Raw genomic sequence first — 19,382 nt, 5'->3', positions numbered from 1 at the left:
TACCACAATCTAAAACCAATAACTGGTACATTAAAATTACATTCTTTCACTCCGTTGTTAGAAACTGAAGATTTAGTACGACAATTTTCTTTCGACAAAGAAAGTAAGCGAATGAAAATTTAAAGTGAATGAAAACAAACATTCAAAAAGCATAATATACAAATATTTGAAGATATAACAAGTCAATTAGCAGTGTTTTCTCGAGTGACTTGATCCGTACTGGGTATAATGTTGCAATGTTCACTCAATCATCCAGTGCCGATAAACCTCCCAGCGCGCTTCAACGCTTCCCGTCCACTGCTGCTGCACCAGCCGCTACACATTGTTTCGTAAGTAATTAAATTTCATTAAACTATTGGAGATCCCATTGTGATTTTTTCTGAAATTATTAAGAATACTTCAGTGCACCTAGTAGGCATTTTTGTAGATTTTTAATATGGCTATTTCACATTGATATCTAACTTTTAAAAATTGAACCATAAAAAAATATTTGTAATAATTATATTAAAATTAGTTAGTAAATATTTAACAAAAGACAGTACTTTAAGCTTTTAAATGCATTTTTTCAAAAAAAATTTTAACATCAATATCCTCAGAAATATGACGCTTTAAATGTTGCATTGCGCGACATTTTTAACGAATTTTAGCATGCAATATTTTAAAAACCTTTGGACTTAGGAGGAAATAAAAACACACTTGTTGGTTTATTAGACCCATAGAGTTGGTAAAAAAAATATAAACGCAATCAGAAATATGACGGTCAAAATTTGTATAATTTTGTGCGATTTGACGTGGAATGACTCCTATATGTAGGACGGCTTACATTTTCTCAATTTAAATCTATCTCTTTGACTTCCTACAAGTTGGCAGTCCTGTTGCTAATGTTACAGACATCTATTTAGTTGTTGAGGAGACAGCCGTTGTTGCAAGTGTTCATATCCTAGTATACTTGTGTTTGGAAGTTGTCTGTGTCTTACCATGACAAACATTTTGTTGTAAGTGTAATTTACTTTATTTACTTTTAAGTGGAACTACAACTTTGTAATTTTATTTGTACACTGATAAGACATGAATACAACGTATTATTAAGTAAGATTGCAATTTACTGTGAATGCTTCGCGTTTATAATAGGCTAAACTGAAGCGACCTATATGTAGGACGGTAGGATGATCCGCGTACATTTCTGTTAAAATAATTTTGTCTTTTTAATATTTAAAATTCTGTAATCTAGCAATATGTATGTTACATAGTGAATAAGAGAGCAGATTTTCAAGAGCACCATGGCTGCAAACAATTTATCAAGAATAAACCCATCAGATATGGCTTCAAATTTTGGCTTGACAATTTTGACAATGGATTCGTCATTTGTTTTGAACCATATCAAGGGGCTTCGACCTCAATAAAAGAAGATTATCAACAATACGGCTTGGGAGGTAGCATCGTGTTACAGTATTCTGATGTGTTAAGGTTTGAGCACCCTGATACAGCCTATCACTTTTTCTTCGACAACTTTCTCACCAGTATTCCTCCATTTGTGGAGCTAGAAAAGCGAAAAATCAGAGCTACTGTTACAATTCGAGACAACAGGAAGTCAAACTGCCCCTTGGTGACTACTCTTGAGATGAAGAAAAGATAGAGAGGATCATATGACTTCCAAACAGCTGAAGCAAAAGTTGTCGTTTGCAAGTGGAACGATAACAGTATCATTACTGTAGCATAAAATGCCGTGCCTGTGAACCCACTGCAAAGTGTCTATATATATATATATATATATATATATATATATATATATATATATATATATATATATATATATCTACAACAAATACATGGGTGGAGTTGATCGTGCAAATCAGAATATATCATTGTATAGAACTGTCATTCGTGGTAAAAAATGATATTTCCTCTTAATCATGCAGTGTATTGACATGGCTGAGCAAAATGCATGGCTTCTCCACAAAAATAATGACGGAAAGCTGGATCATCTCGCATTCAGAAGAAAAATAAGCGCTCAACAAGAAGAGGACCAAGCAAGGCATCGCGAATGGAACATGCAGATTCGAGATACGACAGGCTCGAACATTTGGTGATCTAAGAGAACTGTCAAACCAGGTTTAGAGTGTGTCATCAGAAGACTTCTTGTAGGAAGGAAGTGTGCCATTGGCTTACATGTCAAGTGTTTTCTTGTATATCACACTAATGTGTAATAAATATTCAGAACTTCGCATGTAGGCCCTATGTGTCAGTTTATTTATGTCATCACTGTGATTAGTTAATTTTCATTTTCAAGTTACAATATTGCACAATTTACCGCTGAATTATATATGTGTATTTATTTTCTTCCAATTCACAGTAAAGAACACTGAATGTTCATATTATTACTTTGCGCACTTCAGGAGTATATAAGAGAAAACAATTTGTGTTTACAGTTTATAACATATTATCACACGAATGAGTTAAAGTATTCAGTCTAAAATTACATTGTTGCACTATATTATTGTAGTTTTGATTTACATTGAGATCACAACTCCTTTTATCTGCATTCGCTCCTAATTTTTCGGGCAACTAATGCATATTGCCCATATGTTCTCCCTATATCCTACCGACCTATATGTAGGACACCACTTATTTCAAATACCAATGCCATGATTCCACAGTGGTTGTTAAAAAACTATATAAAAGAATATTTTAAGTACATTTTATAAGGATATGATGAAATTCCTAGTAAAAAAAGTTTCAGGCTTATCTGGATTAAAAGCACACCGCACGTTATTGTATGATGCCGGCATGGTAAGTATGAGGCCGCAGCAATAATATCATGGATGAATATATTGTATATTATACAACGAGTTAGATCTAACTCGTTGATATTATATATATTCATCCATGGCATTACTTTCAAACCAATACCAACTTTACTATGGTCGGGTGTCATTATTATTGTATTGTATTGTATTTATTAACATTCCATGGTATTCATACATTGCTTACAGCTAGAATATGGAACAAGTAAAAAAACTTAATACTATTATAAAATATTAATTTATAGTCACAGTCAATATGAAACATATACAGACGAGATTTACAATATAGTCTACTAGTACAACACAAAGGTTTAGTATCAATTTCATGAAGTGTTATTGAATGTCATGAATTCACCTGCAGAATAGAATAAACAAAAATATGTAATTTTGATGTCCTGCTCAGAGGGACCCGGCTAGAATTAGAAGACCAATGAAGGGTCACAATTCTTGTTCATCTGTTGGATTGGCATCAGGATTACGATTGAAGGAACTGGATATACTATTTATATAGGGTTAGATGAGGGATATTCGCCATGGAGGGAAGTTAGCCATAATAACGCTTTCTTTGAAATAACCGATTTGACAGAGTGCCATCTTTTGGGAATATGGCTAAATTTTACTTTATATAATGCTTGTACTTCCGTGACCTCTTTACAAAGCTCTGGTTCGATCCCTTTGTATGCACCCCTCCATATTCCTAGTACAAACATCCAACTCCAACAGACGCAAATTTGAGGCAAGAGAAAGGCGCATTTTAAGATCAATTTCCGGACTCCCAAGACGAAGCACCAATCGCACCGTATATCAAACAACAAACACAACACCACTCTTCACACACCTACAATACATCAACGACAAATACACATTCCCCGCACTCAACACTCAATACACACACACACTCTTCACACAACCACCCGACACAAATAACAGAACAACAATAGAAAAACCACTCACACACTACCACGATCCACAACATCCACAGTAACACCTGCATAAACATAAAACAACTACATGTTGATTCATCTGTGTATCGCCGCTAACCAATATAAAGAGAGAGAGACGATGGTGACCAACATCCCTAAGCACTAAAAACATGAACCAGCGGACAACCATAATAGGAAAAATAGAAAACTACAATAGTCAAACGATATAATGAAAGGCATCGGGATTTCTAGTTCCAAAAAATTAAACACTGGCAAAAAAAAAAAACACATTGTAAACATTGTTTATCCTTTCAAATTTTAATCATCTGTTGTTCCACCTTGCTGTTACGTAAACATGTACTTTGTTATTATGTCATCATGTATTCCATGTGTATTAATCACGACGGCTGAAGAGGGCACACAAATAAGTCCCTGAAACAGCCGCCGGCAATGTATACTCTTTGTATATACTACCGGAATAAAACATTTGAATCGAAAAAATCGAATCGAATGACCTCTTCCGGTTGCTCCGAAAACAATTTGCAAAAGTCACGATTGAAGAGAAGCCATTTGAGGTTAGAACGTTGTCTGATGTGAGTGAAATTTTGTTAGCTGCTGGGATTGAAGTTGTTTTCATTAAAAGTAAGTAAAATAAAGTTATTATTTGCAATACATAGTTTCTAGGGTACTTTTACGTGAAATGCCGTAATCCTTCAAATTACAAAACTAATGCAATTCACGTAATCACGTACGGCTATGTGAATTTGGAGGAAAGTTCGCCTGTTGTTATGGCGAACTTCCCTCCTCCTATTTTATCATTTACTCCCTTTTGTATATCGATAAACTGAGTTGAAATGAATCCATTTCCAATAATATATATATATATATATTTTTAATGTTACAAACGTTATTTTAATACCATCACAGTCTACTATATACAGTCACGAAGCTTGGGATGATTTTTTGCAATTCTCGCGATAGTTGCTAACCGCTTGGAGCGCTGTGAGTACTAGAAACATTAGACTATGCCACAGCCATCGTGATCTAATACGGCCGTAAGGCAGACCATGTAACGCGCTTAATCCGATCACGAAGGGCGGCGATTCAACAATATAAATTAGTTTGAATGCATAAACAGTAACATATGTTTCTCTAAAATGTAGTGTAATTCCATTAATAAAATTTAAAACAATGATTATGAGACACTTTAGACATAATTCACTTGCGAGTTAAGGTGTAATATTATTTATGGTGTGAAAATTACGTTGTTCGTATGTGTAATGCCTGCCTTTATTTCGATTAAATATTGCGAAATTCTTGTACATTCATTTATGCACGATTCAATAATTTTCAATTGCACCCCACGGATATTTAGATATGTTGAAATTACAGGTTATGTTTACTGTACCAGTTGCCCCTTTATCTGAATTTAGTGATCTCCAATGCTGAAATTATAGGTTATGTTTACTGTACCAGTTGCCCCTTTGTCTAAATTTAGAGATCTCCAATGCCTCGCCATTCATATGAAAATTATGGGTTATGTTTACTATATTTAACTTATATTCCTAAATTCGCAATTATACATTATAATAATTAAGCATAATGTCATGTATGATAACCCCCGGACATTCAATTTGTCTGTATTTTAATACTACAATTGAGTACTGAATTATTTTATTTATCTACTACCTAAGAGACGAAGTAACACAATTGTACGTACACTAATTTCATAGGAGTGGTATGGTAAATGTTTTGTCTAAAATCTAGGAAGGTAGATGTGCTAAATTGAAATCACAATATAAATTCTTTTTTATTAAACCTCAAAATAGCTTCCATTCTAAACTTAAAATGTTGACGTGAACAGATTATGTTAACATGTAAAATTCTCTTCACATTTAAATAACACAGTTTTGTAATTATTTCTGCAACATATTATGCAACAAGAAGTAAACGGAACTTATGATGAACAAATTACACTAAATAAAGCTTAGCAATGATACGCAATAAAGTTATAATATAATATTTCACAGAGCTCCATACACTGAAATAGAAAACCCCAACAAACATTACGGCCTGGGGCCAGTTTCTCAAAAATACTAGTTTAGTAGTTCACCAGTTACTAGTTACCAGAGTATATTTCACCAGCTCTAGTAGATTCTGTTTCTCAAACTATTTTACCAGTCTAGTAACTTGTGACAATTTTTCACTAGTCACATGATCTGTTTCATTAGTCAGCTGATTGAGTTCTTTTGTTTATAGTCATTGGTAGATATTGTGATTTGAGGTTAGAAAGCTAAGTTGTTTGTTTTGGTTTTGATTTCTCTTTTCGGTTGAAATTCCATCAATTAAAAGCAAATTAACTATACTCAATATGATTAATAAGTCAAAGGATACACTATTCGGTGCTTTTTAAAGCACATTAACAAAAAATGATAAAGTAAACGAAATGACAAGAAATTTTGTAATGTGTGAGGCTAGGGAACGGATGCCTCAGAACAAAGATTATGCATACGTTAGGGACACTTACTGGCCCAACATTAAGAAAGCAACTTCGGTAAGTATCAATTCAAATTCACTAGTGGATCTACTTCCGACATGAATGCCACTTATGACTTGATGAAAAATTCGCTATTTTTTTTTTTTTTTTTTTTTTTTTAGTTTTAAATTTGATATATTCATAATTATTATTGTCGTTCTATATTTAATTTGTAGGCTAAAGCTAACAATACCAGAAGAACTGGCAGTGGAGGAGAAGAGTCAGCAAAATTACTGAAAAATGAGTTCTATTCAGTCAATACTTAATGCCTTTGAAATTAAAAATTACTGACTTAAAATTATTGACTTAAAAATTACTGCAGTTGATGAATTGGTATTAGATTATTAGTAAAGAATTCTGCAAGTTTTGCTGGTCTAGGACAGAAAGACCTGATGACATTGGAAAATAATCAACATCCCGATTTGTAGAGCAATTTGTATTTGAAGCTTTGCTGATAATGTATGACTTCTATTTGTTTGACTTGTTATGACAGGTCCCACTACATTTAACAACTCTTCAAGCTTTTCAGCACTTTACCTAAACTTTTCATTATATTTAAATAATGCTCCTTTAAAGGAATAATATTTGTTCTTTATATAGTTTTAGCTCTTCTCATAACAACTTCATCACTTCAATCAGAATCACGAAACCACATAACCGCAATATTTTGTTTTATTATCTGAGAAAGGTTGTCACTGGTAACTGATAATATAGGAATCACCAGTCTTTAGAGTCTTGTAGCAATATTCCTGTTGAATACTAGTATAATCAACTAGATTAGCATTTTGAGAAACAGAATCACTTATGAACTGTTGAAATCGACCAATATTACTAGTCTGTGAACTGGTAACTACTACTTTACCCTTGTAGTTTCTAGAAACACAGACTTGTAAAATAAACTAATATTACTACTGTACAGACTAGTATTACTAGTCCATGAGGTTTGAGAAACAGGCACCTGGGGCCTGTTTCTCAAAAATACTAGTTTACTAGTTCACTAGTTACTAGTTACCAGAGTATATTTCACAAGCTCTAGTAGATTATGTTTCTCAAATTATTTTACGAGTCTAGTAACTTGTGACAATTGTTCACTAATCACATGACCTTTTTCACTAGTCAGCTGTTTCAGTTCATTTGTTTATAGTCATTGGTAGGTATTGTTGTTTGAGGTTAGAAAGATAAGTTGCTTGTGTTTTGATTTCTCTTTTCGACTGAAATGCCGCCAATTGAAAGCAAATTAACTATACTTAATATGATTAAAGAATCAAAGGATATATTATTCGGTTCTTTTTCAAACACACTGACAAAAAATGATAAAGTAAAAGAATGGACACAAATATTTGTAATGTGTGAGGCTATGGAACTAATACCTCAGAACAAAGATTATGGATACGTCAGGGACACTTACTGGCCCAACATTAAGAAAGCAACTTTGGTAAGTACTAATTCAAGTTTACAGTTAGTATCATAATATGAACATGTGATGTAGCCTAGTGGGTTTACTACCGGCATGAATGCCATTTATGACTTTATGAAAAAGTCGCTAATTTTTGTTTCAATTTTACATTTGATCTCTTTGTAAATTAGTGTAGTTTTATATTTAATTTATAGGCCAAAGTTGACAATGCCAGAAGAACTGGGAGTGGAGGAGGAAAGCCAGCAAAATTCACTCCAGTTGATGAAATGGTATTAGATATATTAAGAAAAAATTGTGCAAGTGTTGCTGGTCTAGGACAGAAAGACCTGATGGCATTGGGAAATTATCAACATCCCACTTCAGTATTCGAGAAGGAAGTAGAAGAGACAGGAGATCCAGAAGACCAAAGGGAAATGGCTGGAGACCAGCCAAATGGAAGAACAGCAGTAACACCAAAAGGATCTACATCTATAAAGTAAGGTATTGGTCTTCCATATTATTCACAAATTAAGAAATATATGTATGGTTTCTTATTAAACATGCACATCTAGTTGCAAAAAAAAAAAAAAAATATGGATCAGAAATAATAAACCCCTTTTAAAGCTTTTCTATCTTGTATGTAGAATTTCAAGTGGATGTATGTTGCCCTGCTTGTCATGAAATCCTTTAATTTTATATTATTAAATTTTTCAGGAAAGCGATGCTTAACCAAAAACAGTGAGCAGCATATTGATTATAAAGAAGAACAGCAACTTAAAAAAAGAAAATTAGAATTACAGGTTGAACATTTGGAACTACAAAATTACAAAATAAGATTGGAAATTTTAAAATTGGAAAGGGAGCTACAAATACAAGACAATGAAGAAGAATGAAAGTCATTGCACGCCAAAAAGAGCCTGGCTGTTAAAAAATAAAATAAGATAATTAATAATATCAATATAATGGCTAAAGTAATCCAACTATTTATATTTTAGACTGACAAGCTTATTTTTTATCATGTTCTTAATTTTTTTTTTGTATATTTTGTAACCATAACTAATGAATCTGTACTAAACTTATTGTCTTGGCAAATGTAAGACATATTTGTTCGTCAGCCAGCTGCATTATCTTTAGTGATGAACATGCCTTTATTGTTGGACCTGTCCATTTGTAATGAGAACTTCCCTCAGTTCAAGAATTATTCACCAGAGATAAGTGGTTTTGTAAATTATTTCACAGTTTATGAGACTATTTTCAAGATGTGAACTTCTTATATAGGTAATAATTACTTTAAAAGCTACTAGAATGAAAAAAGAATTACCTTAAAAGTGTTGCACTGCTTAACATTTATTAGTAATTGGAATACATTTAAAAAAAATCTTGTATTTGCTTAATTATTGATAGGCAAATCAGACTAGTCATACCCATGAGGATTTCATGTCACACCAATGATGATATAAACTTATTATAATTTTGTTTAATATCACAAAAAGATTGATTTGTTTTTAACAATGTGTTTAATAGGTTCTGCCTTATAGGTAAATAAATTGCTGTTACAATTATATCCTATTCTGCTTCACAGAAATCTGCATCTTAATACTTTAACACACAATCCGTTGTCCAAATACTGTCACCCGTGATGTGCTTTTAAAGTGTAATCCGTCGATAGTTACAATTTTATCTCGAAATTGTTTATTACGGACATTAATATGAGGAGGTCGAACCAAAGGGGTATAAGTGCACTTAACTTATTTGTGAGAAAATATGGCTGAAAGTACTTACGATTTCGTAAATTCCGTGAAATTTTTTATTTTAATTTTAGTGTGTGGTGTGGTTAAAAGATGTATCTCTTTGCCACTAAAATTTTTAATATTTTAGCTTGCCCTGGATGCAATTAATTCATGTTCTTATAAATGTCACTTGTACCTCTTTGGTTCTGACCCCCTCATATATTATATCTAGAATTAACTGAGTTATTTGCAATTCTTAATTACATTTAATAGTAAAATATACACTTTGAATTTGAAAAAATGAGAACAACTGTCATAGCTGTGAGGTCCACGCCGATGATTTAATTGGTCAAGTCACAAGTAAAATTAATATTTCGACAATATTTGTGTTTTGTAATGATATCCATTATCTGTTTCTTAAGTCAAAAACTTATATTTGTAATGAAATTGGGCCTAATATTAAAATTATAATTTCTGTGACAACTTGGTGCATTTCTATCAATTATTGCCTGAAATAATTAAGGGTCCTATCTAGTCTGTCTGCTCCCTGTAAATCCTCTTCCTGCTCCTCTGCATGTACATTATCATCAATCTCTTCATGTTCATTTCTCATTTCACCACCATGGTCATTTTCATAACGAGAAAAGTTGCACAAGGTTTCACAACAGTTGAATATCTTGCATGCAAATGCCGGGTCAACACGGAGGTAGTTAAGACAAGGAAATTTTTTCCTCTAATATTCCAATTGAATTTTCAACAACTCTCCTTGTGACTTTATGGGCACGTAGAAAACGAACGTTACCTCTGGCGTGTATATCACGAACTATGGGAGGTATGAGCCATGCCTTCAAAGGGTAACCACTATCTCCTAGAATAACAGTGTCAGCTGTGGGTCTCCAACCTCTTTCCATCCTCTGAAAAAGTCCACTATTTCTCAGAACACGAGCATCATGTGTAGAACCACCCCAATTTGCATATGAATAATAGAAAGTCAAATCAGGACCACACACTACCATACAATTAATAGAATGGTTTCCATGTCTATCTACAAAGGCTACTTCATCTTCTCTCGGTGCATCTATTTGTATGAGGGTACCATCAATACAACCACAAAACATTGGGAATCCTCCTATTTAAAAAAAATGCTGAATAACTCTTTGAACATCCATAGGCCATTTAACACAGTTAACAAACATCACATCTAGAACAGCATTGATAACAGCACGTACTGCCCTACAGACACTTGCTTTTGATACTCCATGCATATCTCCTATAGCGTGAAACTGGCAACCTGTGCCTAACCAATGTAGAGCAATTTGTATTTGAAGTTTTGCTGATAATGCATGACTTCTATTTGTTTGTCTTGTTATGACAGGTCCTATTATGTTTAACAACTCTTCAAACTTTTCAGCACTTAACCTAAACCATTCATTATATTCATACAATGCTCCCATAAAAGAATAATCTGTTCTTTCTCGATATAGTTTAGCTCTTCTTACAATAACTTCTTCATCACTTGAATCGGAATCACTAGACCACATATTAAAAAAAAATTAACTAATATATTTTGTCTTGATTATCTCAGAAAGATTGTCACTGGTAACTGATAATACAGAAATCACCAGTCTTTAGAGTCTTGTAGCAATATTCCCCTGAGTACTAGTGTAATTAACTAGATTAGCATTTTGAGAAACAGAATCACTTATGAACTGGTGAAATCGATCAATATTACTAGTCTGTGAACTGGTAACTACTACTTTACCCTTGTTTTTTTCTAGAAACACAGATTTGTGAAATAAACTAATATTACTACTGTACAGACTAGTATTACTAGTCCATGAGTTTTGAGAAATAGGCCCCTGGTCTAGATCGAAAAGCCATTGACTGCCATATTTCGCCTTTTTGTGAAAAGCTATGTAAACTGTAAAATGTTCGCTATTGGTTGTAATAACTGTAAATGGCTAAAATACAATAATCTGAATAATAATATGGGACAAGGAGATGTTTGTAGTACTATAAATTGTAAGAAAAATAGGTTAGAGTTATCCTTCTTCCGAAAGATCCAGGAAAGTGAGTTTATAGAATATAATATATATTTTATGAAAATAATATATAAACCTTATGTATTTCATACTTCAGTAGTGGAAGGAAGGTGTTAATTTTTGCAAAAGAACACGATATCGGAAGTACAATACATTTTATAGTCCGCTAGGAAAGAGTCTGTGATGAGGTGATAGTAGCGGTCCTGGTGGTGAGCAACTATCTATGTTTGCATATTTAGTAAGTATTGAGCTTCGTGACTGTATATACTAGACTGTGGTACCATTCCCTTGTTAGATCAGGTTTCAGGTTCGTTTCCTTGTAATTATAGGAATGTATTTATAAAAGAATTAAAATATTGAATTCAAAAATTTAGTTTCACACACATTTCCATGGTAATAGTACTATTGTTAGCAGTAAAATATAACACTATTTTTCGCGCCTAAGATATGGAGTTCTATTCCAAATCTCAATAGAATTATATTTCAAACTTTAAATTTAAATACCTGAAATCCGTAAATTGGATTTGAAGAAATTGTGAATGGTAACTTGGCTACTTTATAAGTGGGGTATTTCCTAGCCGAGACTCCAGGTTTGATTCCTGTTACATAAAGGACTATCTTTTAAAATACCTAAAATTGATAAAATGATTCCCATGAAAATGTGAATGGTACAGTAACAGGCCAATTGCTGCCATTATGAGCAGGTTATTTCCCATATTTTGTGTCCAGCTAATGTGTCACATTCGATTCTTGGCAATGTCACAATTTTTAATTGGCAAACAATTCTTTTAATTCCTTTATTTGCAATAATATTTCAATTGTGTAAAAAAGTAACATTTAAGTTTATAGAAAGTGTTATATCGAAAAAAAAAAACAATATGATTTGCAGGTAACAATAGCAACAGTCCAAAATGGTAAGAGTTTCAAAAGGGGCCTACAGTAAATGGAATGAAGAGGATTTGAAAAAAGCCGTTGCTGCTGTTAGAAATGGCCAGTCTGTATATTCAGCTGCTAAAGGAGACAGTGTTCCTAGAAAAACTCTTGAGGGCGATGTGAAACATCCGGGATCTCCTAAAAAACCTTTTGGAAGCCCACCTATACTTTCGAGAGAGCAAGATAATGAGCTGGTAGCTCGTATACTGAGACTTCAATCTGTTAGTTTTGAAATCAGTAAACAGAAGCTTCAATCAATGGTTTTCCTCTTTTGTGCTTAGAATAACATCGAAAATATGTTTAGAAATGAACGAGCCGGGAAGTTCTGCTTTCAAGACTTCAAAGCCCGACATCCAGATATAGTTTTAAGTAAGGGAGAAAGCTTGAGTTACGGAAGACTGATGCGGTTCAATGCTCAACGGGTTGGAGGATTTTATGAGCTACTTGGGCAAGTGTATTATTCTTCAAAGCTTTCAACATCGCCGCAACTTATCTATAATGTAGACGAAACAGGTCTTCAACTTACTTTGAATCCTCAAGAGAAAAGGTTCCAAACGTGTATACGTCTCGACACATGGTGAGAAGGGAGAAACTGTAAATGTGTTGGCCTGTGTGAATGCTTCTGGGACGAGCTTCATCCCGCAATGGTTCTTTACAAAGGGAAGAATCAAAAGGACATCTGGGGAGAGGAATTGTCACCTGGATCAATATTGAAATGATACCTAAAGGATAGGCCTACATCACATTTATTGAACATTTCAACCGCCAGGTAAAGCCTTGCTGATTTTGGATGGACACAAAAGCCATTTAGATGAGGCAGTTCTAGATATCGGAGAACCATTTGGGATACAAATTTTGTGCCTACCAGCTCATTGTTCCCGTGAGCTGCAACTGCTGGACAAAAACTTCTTTCGTCCAAGCGGTAGACAATTTCAGACGTCGATATCCTGGTCATCCATTATCGAAGATGCACTTTCTGTCTATATTCACTGAGGCTTGGATGAAGACTGCAGTCCCCAATAATGCCATCTCTGGATTCAGAGCAACGGGCATTTATCCATTCAATCCGGAAGTGATACCGAAAGAGGCTTTTACTCCAAGTTCTATTTCTGAGAAACCGATTGAAGTACAGGAAGAGATTGCGGATTCCTCTCCAAGTGAATCTGGAAGTGGAAACTGTCACAATGTTACCTTCCATAGTATTATGGAGACTCCGAAAATTTAGAGGAAAGGCGCAAGAAAGTCACTCAATTCCTCTGCAATTCTCGTCACCAGAAAGCTCTTTTCTCCTGAAGAAGCCGCTCCCATGAAAGAAAGAGTTCCTCATGAGACAAAAAAGAAAGAACGTCAAGAAAATCGTACGAAGAACAAAAGAAACATTGGGAATGAAGAACCTCAGCAACCTGGATGTAGTGGACTCGCGTCCAAAAAAAAAATAAATTTGAATCCACATTTTGTGGAGACTGTGGGGATGATTATTATAACTTCAAAGGGAAGAAAGTGGATGGTACCAATGCGTTATGTGCGAAACTTGGTTCCATGAGATTGCGATGGGGGATCTGTAAACATGAGGGGATTATGTGTGAAGTGTAATGAGACATGTGTTAGTTCTTTGAACTCAGATTTGGACTAAGGGAGTGAATGTGTTTTTAATCTATCATGTACAGGGTAACAATAGGCTAATGTTATCTGTACTGATTATCTTATTAATTATTTGCATATCTTGTTACGAGTGTAAGATATTAAGAAGTATGCTAATTTTGTTTAAACAAAATATAATTGTATGGCGAATTTCCCTCCATGGTCAGGGAAGTTAGCCACATAGACAAATTTGCATTACATTATTTATTATTATTAAATAATATATTCTAAATGTCTGCATTTACTTCCACTTTATAAATACGAGCAAATGCTGGGTAACTTTCGGTGCTGGACCCCGGACTCATTTCACTGGCATTATCACCTTCATTTCATTCAGACGCTAACTAACCTAGATGTTGATACAGCGTCGTAAAATAACCCAATAAGATAAAAAAAACTTCCATTTTATTAGGCATTAATTACACTATCACTGATTATTATATCATCTCGCTTCTTCAGAAAATACTAGAAAACTAAATTGGTGGCGAAATTCACTCCCTCTATCCTAATATAATATGCTTGTGTCAATTACAATAATCATAATGATTTTGTAATTTACGAACAAACTAAAGGTATATAGAAGCGATTTGGCTTCTCTAGCAAGACCAAGCGGTCCAAGTAAATGAACAGCGTGTGGTTTTATCTTTACGGACAATAAAATTCCCAACATTACCCGAAGCCTAATTTTCATCATAATCATTATCACTATCGCTTACTTCCGTTTCTGCATCATGGTCTGATTTATTCAGATGATCCACTTCATCATGATTGGATTCTCCATTTTCACCATCACTTGTCTCTACTTCGTTCATAAGCTATGCTGCTTCTTCAGTACTACACATTTTATTGTTAGCCACTTACTGCCTTTGCCAACAGTAATAGACGAATGAACTGTAAAACATTAATCGAAAACAAGAAGAGTGGTACAGTAATACTGTTACGTTAGTAGTCGCGTGAGTGCCTGAAAAACCCCCCAACATCTTCGAGGCGAACACTTTATAATTCTGAAAACTATGTTTTGGAGTGTAACTGAAGTGCTGAGCAGTGTAATCAACACATAAACAGTTATATATCAACATTCATAACCTTGGGTGCCTACCAGACCCCACGCGGCTACTTACAGGTTAATCCAATCTCCCATCAGGGTAGTATTGCCAATTCTACGAAGATTGAACACTATGCTGTAGCCCTGACCTATTTCTAGTTGAACTAAAATTTCTATGCTGCGGCACACAAATGACTGAAAATATGTGTTATGGTGACGTGCCAAGTTGCAAGTCTGTACATATCTGCGTTGGCTCATAGCAGGTGTTCGAGTAACCAGAGGTGCTACATCAGTAGAGAAATATATTCTGTTGAGCAAAGAGCTGCGATTAAATACCTACCCACAAAAGAGGAGAAAGTCTCCATCGCTAATTCACCAAGATATGACACGTACCTTGGAAGAATCTACTGTATCTTATGGTATAGTATAAATATGGTGTCGAATATTCGAGTGTAGGCTTTCACGGCCGGCGTCAATAGGAGAAAAGTTTTTCAGGCTATCAGACCGTAGTCTGTTGGTTGTGTGACCAAACATGACAACAAATTATACGCTATCCATCTACAACTTAGCAGTGTGGTCCACAACGCAGACTGGGACAACATTGACAAGATCACATATGACGCCATGCGGTCTCAACTTCTGAAAAGTACCAACAGACACAAGAAAAAGTTATCAAACCTACCCACAAAGAAGAAGTTTACTCAGAAGTTGGACACAAACAGGACAGTTCTTAACCTCTCGGAAGTTCAACTTTCTCCAGAGGAAATCGCAGTCCTTGCCAAGAGAGGCAATTATGCGATGACACCATATCAGCCTTCAAGTGAAGATACCATCTCCAACATAGAAGCAGGGATAAGAGGACTAACTAATGATGAAACTGAGGAAATCAGACAAGAGACGGCCAGGATACTACAAGATGCCAAACCAACCAATACCAATCTGACAGGCAAGGAAAGGCAGGCCTTAAGATCCCTGAACAACAACAAGAACCTCATTGTGTTGGCTGCAGACAAGACAACGCCACGGTGATCCTGAACACCAAAGACTACAATCAAAAGGTCGAGGATCTTCTAGATCCAAGCACATACAAAGTATGCTCCGGTGATTCTCAGGAAACTAACAATCTCATCATGCAATCATCCATACTGGCCGATCAGAAGCGAAATTCGAGGCACTGCCACCAAGAATATATGGAATACCGAAGATTCACAAACCAGGAGTCCCGCTCTGCCCATCATCAACAGCATCGGTTCCCCGACCTATGCCCTGTCCAAATTTCTTACCAGTTTACTCGAACCGCTTGTAGGCAAGACCAACTCCTACATCAGAGACTCCACGCATTTCATTGAGAGATTGAAGACACTGGTAGTCGATCCACAAGACAATGTCCTGAGTTTCGAAGTGGTCTCTTTGGTTACCAAGATACCGATCAGCAATACCATGGCTTTGCCCAGGAACATCTTTTCCAAAAATATTGTGACACTTTTCCAACACGTCCTAACCACTACACATATTCAGTGACAACACAAGTTTTATGAAAAAAACTGACGGAGTGGCCATGGGGAGTCCACTAAGTCTTGTAGTAGCAAACTTCTACATGGAAGCTTTTGAGGAGGCAACCCTGGAATCGGCAACACTGACGCCTAGCTGTTGGTAGAGGTATGTGGACGATACCTTCGTGATCTGGAAACATGGAACACGGACATTCGGAGCCTTCTTATTACTTCTAAACAGTTGAAATGAACAAATACAGTTCACCACGGAAATAGAGAAGGATGGCCGGTTACCCTTCCTCGACATACTGGTTTACAGAAAAGAAAATGACGCCCTGGCCCACAGGGTTTACAGAAAACCCACACACATGGATAGATACTTACACAAATAATCCAATCATCATCCGTGACAGAAGCGGGCAATGATTAAAACTCTTTTAAACCGAACCATACAGGTTTCTGACCCCCAACATATAGACCAAGAAATCGACCACCTACAATCAGCCCTAACCGCTAATGGTTATGCCATGGCAGAGATAAAAAGAGCCTTGACACCAAGGAAGAAGACATCACTGGAGCCAGGCCAAGATCATACGAAGAGAAGCAAGGTGTTCTTGCCCTATTACAGGCGAGTCACGGATCGGATAAGCAAGATTCTTAACCATATGTCGGCGTCAGTCCGTCACTAAAATATGTCAGCTGCAGTCCTGCACCAGACTGAGTCCGCCACATTTCCTGCAATGTTTATAAACACTCAGAACTCGGAGCAAGGAATGCATGTTGCGTCAGTATGTTATTGAGATTACGATCTGTGTGGTGGTGTTATTTTCGTGTGAATTAGAATTTTTTCCTGTGCTCTAAAATACGTTTTAGAAGTGGCTGCAAAAGTTTTATCGTTCTTGTTATCACAATGGCGTCTACGAGCGGGAGTGTTGTCAAGAAAACTAAACACGTAGTGAAAAAAAAAAAAAAACAGAAGGCTTTGGGCGACGATGAGATACATGACGACTTGCATGGGGATTGGGAAACTTTTAGTGATGAGTCAGACATTGAACTAACTGAAGACAATGACTCTGATTCTAAAGTAAGTGAAGCCATTTCAAGTGACAGTGACGATTCTGATGACAATCAGTCCAGTTCAAGTGATGGTGAAGATGATGGTGATGATAAAATAGACAATGTTGACAATGATGATTGAGATCATTAGGGTGCTAATGACAATGAGTTTCATTATATACCGTTTCGTGGAACAGCAGCTTATAAACCTCCTCAGACTGGACGAAAGCCTGATTCACCATTTTTTTTTTTTTGCTGTTTTTTTAGCCAGACACTGTTTCAAGAAATAGCTACCGAAACCAACAGGTACGTTAGACAAAAAATACAAAAAGTCACACCTTTGCGAAAACATTCAATTTGGAACTGTTGGGAAGCTGTCACCGCTGAAGAGCTAATGGCTTTTTATGGAATAATACTGAATATGGGAAGACGTATGAAGAGTTCTATCAAAGACTTTTTCTCGGAACAATGGTTAGACAGTTCACGGTTCTACAAACACATATTTTCAAGAAAGCAATTTCTGGGGTCTTCATGTCTCTCCCCCTCCTAGAGATGGAACTCCAGACAGACAAATGTAGTCCCGAGCAAGTAAAGTAAAAAACGTTATAGATTACGTTGAATCAAAATTTTTGAAATTTTACAGCCCATCAGAACATGTATGTGTAGATGAGTCTACTGTAAATTTCAAGGGACGTGTGGTATTCAAGATGTACAACCCACAGAAACCAACAAAATGGGGTCTTCGAATTTATGTAATTGCTGATTCGAGAAATGGTTATGTTTGTGGTTTGATTCCTTATTATGGATCAATAACTACAAAAAGTTTGATTCATCCAGAACTGATATTCACCAGCAGAATAGTTCTTCAACTTATAAACAAAGTACAGAGTGTAACGAATGAGATAGGATACCATCTATACACAGACAGATTTTATACAAAGTTGGATCTTGCTCAGGAACTGTTACAAGCAAACGTTCATTTGACTGGTACAATAATGCAGAATAGGAAAGGCTTGCCGAAACAAGTGAAGAAGAAAGCCCTGAAAATAAAGAAAAATGAAGTAGTAGCCTACAGGAAGGAAGACAAATATTTGACATTATCGTGGAAAGACAAGAGAGTTGTTACTATTCTAAGTACATGGCATAATCCAGACACAAGAAAAGTCTCGAGAAAAACTGCGAAAGAAGTGGAGGTTTTTCAGAAACCGGTTGCTGTTATAGACTACACTTCAAAAATGGGAGGAGTCGACAGAGCAGACCACTACTGTTCAAGCTACGGTTTCCTGAAGAAAAGTTTGAAATGGTGGCAAAAATTATAATTCAGAATTCCTTGTAAACAGCTTCCACCTATACAACTTGAATCAAAAGTCAAAAAATCTTCCTGCTTTGTCTCACCTGGAGTTTCGTAAGAAGATCATCGAAGGATTGGTGGGGAATGTGAGAAACAAAATGTCTCGAAAACGTAGGAGACCAAGTATCAGTGATACAGAAGAGCGTCTCAATGGAAAATTATACTTGATCCGGGCACACAAAAGGAAGGTTACTGCCCGTGTCTCACTTCCTGAGCTGTTTCTTTGCGGGGCGCAGAGAGGGTGAGTAGGAGGTCCTGGGTACCGCATGTGCCTACTACCCTACGTTCAACACATCGGCCTTTTCAGGATTCCTTTCGTCAGCTATGAAGCAAGATCAGCCATGGACAAGCGAATGTATAGGCTGTCCCCTCACAAAACAAATGATGTCCTTCTCATCAATTCCTGTAACTAAACACTAATACCAGTCTCTA

At 35.7% G+C, this 19,382-nt stretch overlaps 1 long non-coding RNA gene across 2 annotated transcripts; it reads left to right on the top strand.

Moving 5' to 3' along the window:
* Positions 1 to 3,504: 3,504 nt before the first annotated feature.
* On the top strand, positions 3,505 to 9,835 carry LOC138691460 (uncharacterized). Of its 2 annotated transcripts, none has more exons than XR_011329872.1 (3): positions 3,505 to 4,369; positions 7,875 to 8,160; positions 8,374 to 9,835. It is a non-coding gene; the product is annotated as an uncharacterized lncRNA (long non-coding RNA). The 2 variants fall into 2 exon arrangements; XR_011329873.1 differs by lacking the exon at positions 3,505 to 4,369 and adding an exon at positions 6,881 to 7,698.
* Positions 9,836 to 19,382: the final 9,547 nt, after the last annotated feature.

The sequence above is a fragment of the Periplaneta americana genome, chromosome 16 (genome assembly GCF_040183065.1).
Source record: "Periplaneta americana isolate PAMFEO1 chromosome 16, P.americana_PAMFEO1_priV1, whole genome shotgun sequence".
Lineage (NCBI taxonomy): Eukaryota > Metazoa > Arthropoda > Insecta > Blattodea > Blattidae > Periplaneta > Periplaneta americana.
This window is presented reverse-complemented; position numbering and strand designations above follow the sequence as displayed.